Source organism: Culex pipiens, chromosome 2, assembly GCF_016801865.2.
Source record: "Culex pipiens pallens isolate TS chromosome 2, TS_CPP_V2, whole genome shotgun sequence".
NCBI lineage: Eukaryota > Metazoa > Arthropoda > Insecta > Diptera > Culicidae > Culex > Culex pipiens.
In genome coordinates this window covers 158,557,515-158,569,216 of record NC_068938.1, presented here as the reverse complement: position 1 = coordinate 158,569,216, position 11,702 = coordinate 158,557,515, and the positions used below count along the sequence as shown (strand labels likewise).

At 37.3% G+C, this 11,702-nt stretch overlaps 1 pseudogene; it reads left to right on the top strand.

Annotated features, from left to right (window-relative positions):
* The first annotated feature begins 297 nt into the window (after window positions 1-297).
* Window positions 298-2,752, top strand: LOC120424579 (cytokine-like nuclear factor N-PAC; annotated as a pseudogene).
* Window positions 2,753-11,702: the final 8,950 nt, after the last annotated feature.

Below are 11,702 nucleotides of genomic sequence, written 5' to 3'. Positions count from 1 at the left end.
CAAATTACCCCCACTGTCCATATAACCCCAAACTTCCCTACTAGACTTAAGGATTGCTTGAAAATTGGCACTTTTTTCTCACTAAAACTCAAATATCCCGGCTCTGGAGTGTCGAAATTGAATTTTCTTACAGAGAAAAGGTTTGTGGAGACTGTTCCTACGAGCTGCATGCATTGGGTTTTCTTGAAAAAGGGGCAACCCTGAATTTAATGACCAATACGATTTTTGCCTTCCTTACCTCACGGAGGCAAGGCTATAAAATCACTTGAAAATTGAACTTCTTAAATATACCTTCACAGCAAAAAAAGATGTAAAATGCCTGCATGTAAAAGCGTGTCGTGTAATTATTTTGGTGTAATATTACACAAATATCATGGAACGCCGCTGCGATTTTTGTCAAACACTGTTTACACTCGAAATGTGTAATTTCACGAAAATTTATGTTTAATATCACTAGTGCGGTTAGCGTCTCAATTCTAGCTGTCAAAAATGGTTAGTCTTCAGAAGTTTACCTCTTCCGACAGTTGAAAAAGAAACTTTTACGCAAATAACAGTTGTGCAAAGTGATCAAAACCGGAACCACCGTCGCTTGAAACTGGAGCACAAAACGAGCGAATGCAAAGGAACCTACCACCATGCACGGTGACCGATCCGGTTGACTTCGAGTGGGACGCGTTGGTCAACGTGCTCGAGGGTGTCCTCTCGCAAATTCTCATGGTGACCGAGCGGTCATCTGTCGCAGGCGAACTGTACTTGATCGAGGAATTGCTCAAATACCTCTCAAACTCCAACGACCCGCTGATCCTGTCCGTGCTGCTGTTCTGCATTTCTTCACTTTTCGTGTTCCGCAGCATGTCATCCTGCCAGATCACGGCAGCCGTGTCAGGCGTCCAGCTACTACCACTGATCCTGGACAATGTATCCCAAGCGTTCGTGTTCCAACTCCCGGACGAAACCCGCTCTGTTTCCGTGAAGAATCTGGGCCGATCATCAAAAACGCACACAGATCGACTTTGTCGGCTTCAACAAACCGCCCATCGCAGCAACCTCGGGCGTTGCAAACTCATCTGCGGTCAGATTGTCAACGCGCTCAACCTCATCCCGGGTGTCATCAACACGCAGAAAAATAAGGCATATTTGAATCAACAAAACGTTTTGTTGATTTGAAAATCATGATTTTTGTTGAATCAACGCTAAACGTCAAAGCAGCTTTTTCAAAACATCAAAAGACTTTTGTGGAATAGAGAAAATCAAGGTTTGTTTCAACGCAAAATCGGCGTTGATTATATTCAACAAAAAATTTGTTGATTCAAACCTCGTACAGGCTGATTCTACAAAACATTTTTCTGCGTGAAGCTATCCGGACCGCAGCACGCGCGGTGGCTGTGTACTTCTCTTCGCTTTTCAACGTACCGCGAGTTCAAGAAAAGCTGATGTCGTCATGCAAGTGGCCGGCTTCAAGACAGCGGTCCAGTAGATCGGGAACTTAATCACCAAACTCGTGGCAACATCTGTTCACGGGCGAAGTAGACCACCGTCCCGATCCAGGCAAGCTGGGCGAGGCGGAAAACGACAAGAGTGAGGACGGCAAGTAGGACGAGAGCATGAACAACACGACGAAGCTGGGTGCGCTGAATCGGCCGAGACGACGACGACGACAAAGTCCGCCGCCAAGAAAAAAGTACGTGCCTCAGTGTCTATCAAGTTTAACCCGGATTAGGTTTTGTTTTTTTTTTATTTCAATTTTAATTTGATTTAAACCTTTATATTATTCTAGGTCGCTTCAACGCTCAAGGCGCGCGTCGTCAACAAGGCCAATGCCGCGATAGCCGCCATTAAGGACATTGCGAGCACGCCATCGCCGAAGCGCAAGCGAAAAATAAACGGTTCCGGCGACGTGTCAACGCAGTCGCGCAACATTCAAGACCCAAATTTGAAGTTTGGCTTCCTCGTGCTCGACATTATGGTCTGCGGTATCTTCAAGACCCTGCTCAACTCGGGACACTTCCAGGAGGCGGGCGCAAAGGTTATGACATGCCTTCGAACGTGATCGAGATCACGGACGTGACTTTCTTGTGCGTTTGTAGATCCGCAGGTCGCGATCAATATAAGGGACTTCTTTCAGTGATTCCAGTTGCTACAAATTACAGCTGGTGTTCGGCAACTGTGGCGTCATTTCGGTCAACCTCATCGACAAGGGCTACGTGGAGATGACCGGCGTTGCCCCGGAAACGTCGCAGGACATCGTCGAAGAGATCATATTCAAAGGAGGCCGGTACCTGGAAGCACAAGTAAGCGTTAAACGTGGCCCTCGCGTCAACCCAGATTTTGACTTGCTTTTTTTTGTCACGACCAAACACGAGGGCACGCTGAACATCCTGGCCGGCTGCGATTGCTGTTCGAAAAGTGCCAGACCTGCTTCGAAGCCATCTCGCGCAACTCGTTCTACCTCGGGAACGTGGGCAACGCGACCAAGATTTACCTGGTGCTGCAGATAATTCACGGCGTGACGCTGGCCGGCATCGCGGAGCGGCTGAAAGAATCGATGATGCAGCATGTAGCAGCCGCGGCTGCGAATGTGGTTGGATCAACCCTCAGGACGGTCTCTGCTGCGGATCTCACCATCCACATCGTGTTGTTTTTTGTCCAGGATCAGCACGGATCTCGGTTCGTCCATCAGATGCTGTAATGGGAAACGGTGCGTTCGAGTTCGACAATTATGTCATCCAGAAGTACTTCGCCCGAGCAAACCTTCATCCCCAGCTGCCATCGATGGCCCCAAAAAGCATTCCAGCCGAGCAGCAGCAGAAAATCGTTCGCAAGTTGGACGGCCAGTTTCTTGAATGCGACAAGGACCAAATCGGCAACCACTTCGGGCAAAAGAGCATTGAGTGAAAAAATCAAATTCATCAAATTGTAAAAAGACACTATCTAACTAATTAAGTTTAAGTTTAAGAGAAAATTATAATCAATAAATAAGATCGAGAATAAAAATTTCAATTGTTTATGTTTGACATGACATTTCTAGGTAGAAACCAATTCGATATCTACCCCTGGTCCCAAAAATGGGGTCTGTGTAATATTACACAGTTTTGTACATTCATGGATGTAATTTTAAACGTTTTTTTTCACAAAGGTGATGTGCATGCTTTTTGATGCGATTTTACCATCGGATTTTTTTCTGTGTTCTAGATATACCTTCACGTATACATATAGACTCAGAATCAAATTCTGAACAAACGATTTTCTCAAAACTGGCTAAACCGATTTTGGCCGGGTCAGCCTTATTCGATTCGTTTTGGGGTCCCATAAGACCCTATTAAAATTTATTCTGTTTAGTAAAGTATTTAAAAAATACCGGCTGCTGATTGGCTGAGAGCACTTAGCAAATTCTGTCTTCTCTCCTGTTTTCGTGGAACTGTCACGCGAGAATGTTGCACCACTGTTGCCACATTTCATGCGAACTATTTAAGCTAACAGATAGCCTCAGTAAAATTCAGTGCCTGACGAGGTTTCGACAAAGGCGGATCCACGGTGGTAATTTTATTGCTCACACACACACACGCACACATTGAAAGACACAGTTTGTGCACTAAATTGGGAGGAATTCTGTGCTTATGAAGATTTTAAGGACGGTCACCAGACCAGAATGATTTGGGGCAATGGGCTTGGGACCACATTTATAGGATATTGGCCACACCCGGAGTGGCCAGTGCCCTGGGGAAGGTTCTACCGGCGGGACATTAATCGAATCATACGACTTGGGGCAATATGGGTAGGGACCATCCATAAACCACGTGGACACTTTAGAGGGGGGAGGGGGGGGGGATATGGCGATTGTCCACGAGCCATACAATTTTTTTTTTTGTATGGACAATTGTCCACGAGGGGGGGGGGGGTTCAAAAGATTCCCAAAAAAAGTGGCCACGTGGTTTATGGATGGTCCCGTATCAAAATTCATGGTTTTTGAAACCGGTAATGAAAATGGCCATTTTGACCGGATTGGTAACACCCGGAGTGGCCAGTGCCCTCTGCAAGGTTCTACCGGGGGGACATTAATCGAACTATACGACTTGGGGCAATATGGGTATCAAGATTCATGGTTTTTGAAACTGGTAATGAAAATGGGCATTTTGATCGGATTGGCCACACCCGGAGTGGCCATTCCCTTGGAGGAAGGTCTTCCCGGGGGGACATTAATCGAACTATTCGACTTGGGGCAATATGGGTATCAAAATTCATGGTTTTTGATACTGGACATGAAAATTACCATTTTGATTTGACATTTTCCGAACCATACTTGTTTTGGCAATTTATTTCCACAGAGGTGCCAAAGATTGAAAACATTTTATAGGAATAAATTATTTAGGATTCAATACATAGGCAATGTTTTAAAAATATAAAATAAAATAGAATATTTTTTAGGAGTTTTTTACAAAGTTCTTTGTCATATTGGTCATGTAGAACATAACCACCTGCACCTTTTTTTTTTTTCATAAACTTATTTTCATTATTGTAAATGTGAGGAAGGCACCAACCACCTAATGGTGGATTAAGAAACGTTTTTCTATATGAATTCGAATTCCTTTTTTTTTTTTTCATATTTTGGTCAAATATTGATGGTGCGTCATAATCTATTGACAAAAACCTATCATTTGAAGACAATATTAACTTTAATGAACCAGTTTTAGTAGAAAAATGAACCAGTTTATGTTTTAAATTTGAGCTATTTTAAAATTATTATTTTTTAAAGTGACTTTTCCAGTAAATTGAAGAGGGGGTGCAAAAAAGTATTTTATTATTTTTTCTTGTCTAAGAAAACATTGTTCCTAACATGAAAATCTATAATTTAAGAAGTGAGCTCCTAGAATTCCTCGTCATGACCTCAAAATGTGACAGTCAGACAGTTGTGACCGTCCTCTCTCATTTTCGAAACAGTTTTAAAATCGGCCAATTTTTTAATACAGAGGAGTATAGAGGCTCGATGGTTGAACACCATGAGTCACTTCTACATTCATTTTAAAGCTTTTTGATATTTAGATTGTTTTACAGACTAACTGCAAATTTTAACATTTCATTACAAGTTTTTGAAAATAACCATTTACCGTTGAAATCCACAAATTCTTAGCAATTTCTTCTTTAAGATGGAAAAAAAACTTTAGTTCTCTTCAGAAATAAATTTTTCTACTAAAATAGAGACTTCAAACCCAGTGAAAACAAAAGGGATGTGAGATCTTCAGGCATTTTACACTCAATGGAAATGCCTTTTGATAACTTGCAAGGTCATCATTTTCAGCAACATATCTGAGATCCGTTTTAGAAACGACACTCGAAGAAAAACGACAACTGATAGTATCAAGTGGTTAAGAAGCGAAAAAAAAATCACCAGATCACAGACGGGATAAGTCTGTGATCTGGTGATTTTTTTTTTTTTTTTCGCTTCTTAACCACTTGATACTATCAGTTGTCGTTTTTCTTCGAGTGTCGTTTCTAAAACAAAAATAGTCTGGCCTAACTTAGGGTCGTTAACAATAAAAAAAAAATATCTGAGATCCGACCTAAAAAATGTGACTTATGAATAAAAATGCTTTAACTTTGGTATAGTTATCAAACATTTGCTCAGAATTAGATTTTGGGTGGGTCAATGAAGTTTATTTTATTGGAATTTTCTATGTGAGGAAGGAAAAAAGCACTTCTTTTATTAGTAAAAAAGCAAACGATTGCCCAAAAAAGGTCCAACAACACCGATCAACAAAATTCACAGACTCAAGGGTAAAATTAAAAGTGAACGTGTTTCTGAGGACACAAAAGTAAGCATGAACTCGAGTTGAGTCTGCGCAGTCATTTTTTGAAAGTCAGTGCAATCAGTAGGGTCGAAAGAAAAGTTTCGTTTTAGCATCCTATCGATAAATTACCACAAAAGTATACCAAGTATGTGGGTGAACCAATAATGTTAGATGACCCTGCGATACTCAAAGTTAAGGAATCGGCATACTTTGAAGTCTCCAAGTCGGAGTCAACTCAGTTACGTTGTCTAACATTAGAGCTATAGAGTCGGAGTTAGAGGAGTCGGGTATTTTTGAGGACCCAACGTCGGTAAATCCGGAGAAACCGAAGTCTGAGTCGAAGTTGGAATCGAAATTAGAGGTGAAGTCGGACAATTTTCAAAAACTTTGTATTGGAGTTGTTGTTGAAGTCGGAGTCAGAGTCAGTGGAGTCGGATATTTTTCAAGAGATTGAGTTGGAGTCGAGCTCGGTAAATCTCAAAAAGGTGGAGTCTGAATCAGACAATAAACTTCCAACGATTCATATCACAATCTTAAACAAATTCATTGCATTAAATTTTGGAATAATTTTTTTTGCTGAAATTAGGCAAGCCAGTGTAACTAGAATGTGCCTCAAAGAGTTAGTAATATTTTTGTCTGGAATCATAAAAAAGCAAAGCAATCCACTTTAACGACCCCCGGGTCTTTTGTGGTCTCTGTTGCAAGTTTCTGCTCATTTCTAGGCGTCCAAAGGTTATGTGTGGTGAGTCACCCAAAACCTCTTTTTACGCAAATGGACCGACCTTTTACTTCCCCATCCGATAGAAGGCCAGGAGGATAAGGCAAGAATCAAACCCGCGCCCCATAGCAACTTAGGGATCGGCCGAAGCCGCTAACCACCGCGCCACGTCTGGAATCATTACATAGTTTTAAAATAAAATTTTACAGATGTTATGATTGTAATATTGCCTTTTGTTAAGATTTAGTTGTTCGTAAAAAAACTCAAAGGCATGAGATTAGTTTTTTTTACTGAAATTGTTATAGAATATTTGGTGAAAATGATTTTCCTTGTCTTTGTTACTCGAAAGGTCGGATGTTGAACTCGCAATCCAAAAGGCGTCAGTTCAAATTAAAAAAGTACAAGCCATGGATTCAATATTTGGCCTTTTTCATTAGTACACTTGTTTTGCAATCATAAATTTTCAAAATATCTAAGTACTGCCGAAATTTCAACGGCCAAATAAGTGAAAAAAGGAAAGTCAAAAGTTGTCATTAAAACCAATCATAAAATTAAAAGACGAAGCAGGTTAAGTTTTTCAAAATAGATTTTTTGCAATTGCAATCAGGAAAAATGGGACAAATTGTTTTCCTTGTACTTTTTTCCGAATAATACTAATCATAACCTACAACTTTGCTTAACAGAAAAAAAACGATCAGAAAATTCCTCCTCAAGATGTAAGAAATATAAGAAATTATGAAGACTACACAGCTAAAAAAGTAGTAATCCAGCTGCGTGTAAAAGCCCTGGGTGTAAAATAAATATTGCATTATTTTATGAAATTCTGTGTAATATTACACCCTGAAATATGTAGCCCATCAGTATCGGAAACCTACTTAACCGAAATGTCAAGCTCATATATGCGTTTATCCTTACAGCTTTACATCGGTCTGATGGCCGAGTGGGCTAAGGCGCCAGTCCTTACTGTTGGTGCTGGGTTTGAATCCCGTCGGTTGCAACTTTTTTTTTGTGTTTGCAAAATTTGTACATGCAGTGTGTAATATTAAGTGTTTATTTTGACGAAGGTGATGTGCATGCTTTTGCATGCGATTTTACCATCGGATTTTTTGCTGTGTACAACTAAATCGCAATTTGGATCTCAAAAAAGTCGAACTATCCAAGTCATCCCACAAACTGAAATTTTTATCTTTCTAAATTGCAACTATGCTGCAAACTCTCCTTGCAATTTGTTGAGTAACAAATGTCTTAAGCACGTGTAGACCATCCTTTTGCGACCTTTCGCTGGCAAGATGGGAACCGTTAGTGCTTAGCTACAACAGCCAATATTGATAGAACAACACCATTTACAATTCCACTGAATCATCCCGGTAATCGTCCTGAAACGAATTTCTTCCCCGCCCAGCGTGCAAAACCAAGGCCAGAAGAACAGCACATCGGGTAACAGCAATCCATTACGCAGACAAAAGACAGTCGTCCGGGAAGAAGCGCAGAAGGAAAAGTCAGCGAGTTACTTTCTTTTCCAAAGTTGCACGAAGTGGGGGAAAAAAGCAGCAGCAGCCAGATCGTTTGTTGTGTTTTCCCATCAATTTCCCTTCCAGTTAAATATGGTAAAGATGTACCCCGGCCATCGTCAGCAAGTCAGCAGCCAGGAGAGGGATCGTCAGCTAGAAAGAGGACTTTGATACACTACTGGCACTGCGCTGGTAAAAGGGAAAAGTAGAAGAAGGTGCCAGACATATTTCATCCGGACGGAACTCGATTGGGCTCCCACGATAGACGGGGTTGGAAGAGTGGAATAATAAATTGATTCGATTTCTGCTCGATTGATAGCAGCTCGGTGGCGGTGGCGGCGGCAGTGAAATGATCCGTGACTTCTGGTGACTGCTGCTGGGAAGGTATTCCGGGGAAGGAACAGGACATAAACTACTAAAGTTTTTTGAATATCGCTCCGGAAATTACAACAAAAAAATATATATATATTCGATTTCAACACCCGCAGTCCAAAAGATCCAACTCCTCCGATTCAGACTAGTAGAGTAACATAAAAAAATCATTGCAGGAGGACGTTTGTTGATTTAAAACTGCCCACATTTTATGGTACATATCTTGGCTAGGCTGTGCTTTAATTTTCAAACATTAATCTATAGAAAATATTATAGATGTAAGACATAAACTTTTAAAATTCTAAGCATTGGTCTAAAAACACTATGATGTATCAAATAATTTGATCATTTTTTTTGGATCCCTTCTATTTTCAACAATAGATCAACCTTGAAATTGATTAGATTATTTGAGCTTCTTCAATTGAAAACTCGCCTAAATAAATATTCTTACACCCAAACTAAGTAGAAATGTTAGCCAAAACCTTTTTCCCAGGAAATGTTGGAGACAAGTCTATGCAAAACAACTGAAAAGATGTCTAATGCATTTTAAACAAATAAACATATTTTTTTATATAATAAAATAATGAATTACAAAAATGTACATCCTAAAAATTAAAAGATTAGCCTTTTCAAAACTGCTGTAAAATATTGAATAATTGAGATAATAAATTCTCACTGAGTTTCTTCGCATCTTATCTCTACTTCTGATGTTTAGAACTTATGAAAATGGTTTTAAGCACCAATTTTACGTACAAAAACTTAGTTTTTTTATTTCAAATAACAGCTTGGTAAATAAGTGTTCTAAGTACCTTAAGAAATTATTTTCAACATATTTTTAAACATTTGAAAAGTTAGTTAACTATGATTATGAAAACATGTTTAGGTAGGAATATTTCAATACTCTCAATGTGTCTTGTTTTTCTCAATGAAAATGAATTCGAATAGGAAAACGAACTGCACTTTCGGGTTCTGTGGACAATTTGACACTAGAAAGAGTGAAAAATTAGTTTTCAAATTATAAATTTTGGGTGCAATTAAAACAAAATTCAAAAATTTCTTTAGATTTGTAGGGATTTTCAGTAGAAAAAGTTTCTAAGAAAACATGGAAGATTTATGAATCATGCTATAAAATTGGTTTTGGTTGTATCAAGAATTTTTAATTTAAAGGAAAAATCTTTTTATTTTAATTTTGGTCAAACTTGGATTTTTTTATTCATTCAACCTTAAATCTAATTACATTTTATTAAAAATTGATAAACTTAGTCAAATAAATATTTAATTGTATGTTTTATTACAAACGAATCATTAAAAGAAACCTTACTTTGGGTCAATTTGACATTATTAATTCAATTTACAAACTTTCAGGTGAAAATTGGTGGAAAACACAATGACTATTAATGTAAAACCAGCTTAAAAAAATCAACGAAACAATTTTGAAGCACTTTTGAAAAACGTACGTGGTCATTATGTTTCCAAGCTCATGTTTAAAATAATAATTCCTGTAATAAATAAAATCACAGGATTTCCTTATTCTATGTCCTTTTCAAATAATTATAATGCATTGAAATATTTTTTTATATAAGTTCATACTTAAACATTTGGCGGGTTAATTTTCATGCCAATTTTAAATCGAGCTCGTCGACCAAATTTTTTTTTTTTCAAAAAATAATTTTTTGTAACGTCGACCAAAATATCATCTGCTAAAATTGCGCATCTTTGTAACAATTACTTATCAAAGGAATTTGATTATCAAAAATATTTATTTTTTTAAACTTTGCAATCAAACTCAAAAATGGAAATCTTTTTTAATCAATTATTCTTAATGGTACACTGCAACCAAGGAAGTTGTTGTCTTCTTATTCCAAAATTATCGAACTTACGTGCTCAATCCAGAAATAATTTGATTATAAAAATTGTCAAATTTTATTGTAGATCTTTTAGAAAGTAGCTTAGGGGTAGCTTAGGGGATGAATGAAAAATTAAATCGATAATTCTCGTAGTTTTGATGATACTAAAATGTCTGTTACAATAATCTGGGTGCAAAAGCTCTGGTTGATGTGCACCGTTAAATTGAAAAAAATATCATTATTCATAAATTTACAAACAACTAATTATTTTCATAAGAGAATCACATATGCAACTTGTTTAATTTAATTTGTACTTGACACATTATAAAAAAATGTTAAAGAATTGATCAATATTAACATTAAATAAATTATAACAATTTTATTTTATCATAAAAAAAACAATTAAAAATATGAGTTAAGTTTGAAAATTAGATTTGGTTATTAACTTTTTTATTTCAGTAATCATCACAACCTTCAATTAGCCTCTTAGAATATTTTTATTTGAAAACTTTTCACTTGTTAGTAACCACGATGTGGTGGATACTAAAATGAAAAAAAATTAAATGTAGTTTTCAATTTTGTTTAAAAATAATGATAGTTTCTTGTTGCAAAGCACAACATGTGAAAATTACCATCTTCTTAAAGTTCTGCTAATAAAATATTCAGGAAATTTTAAGGAATTTGTCGATATTCACAGAAAATTATTTCCACAATAATATTTTGCGTTTGAAAAAGCTTTAATATAATTATCATAAAAATTAAGAATACATTTGAAAATTAGATAAGATACTTTAAATTTATTAAGTACTCCGATATTTCAGCATCAATCCAAATATTCCAATCTTCAATGTATTCTAAAAAATGAGAACGATCCACGGCGTAATCGGCCAAAATATGTTTTTTTTTTATTTTAAGAAATTATGATATAATGAATAAACATTTTTATTTAAATAACCTTCACTGCCCATGTTCGCATAAATGTCCCATATGCAAAAACAGCAAGCTGAGAAAAACGCTAAACAAGTTTGTCCCACACATAAGGCTACGTGTAAAGTTTTCACGAAAAAATTGGATTTCCTCCTGATTTCTAGAACAAAGTACTGGATGTTATAGGCTCTTTTGAAAGAGCACACGATTTTGAACCAAACTGCATCAATAACTCAATAGTGACGAAAATGCATATGGGACATTTATGCGATCATGGGCAGTTCAGTATTTTTAAAAAAATATTGTTTTTCACAAGAGCGTCCAATTTCCCGTCCCGGAAATTCCCGGGATTTCCCGAAAAAAAAATATTTCCCGGGAAATTTGTAAATTTCCTGGGAATTCTCGAAATTCAAGCTGAAGTATACATTTTCTTAATTTTTTGGAACTCAGATTATTCAGATTATCAGAAATGATGATATCAGAATTATTTTTGATAATATTAATTTTTGAAGCAACTGGGAATAGATCTTGCTTAATGAGT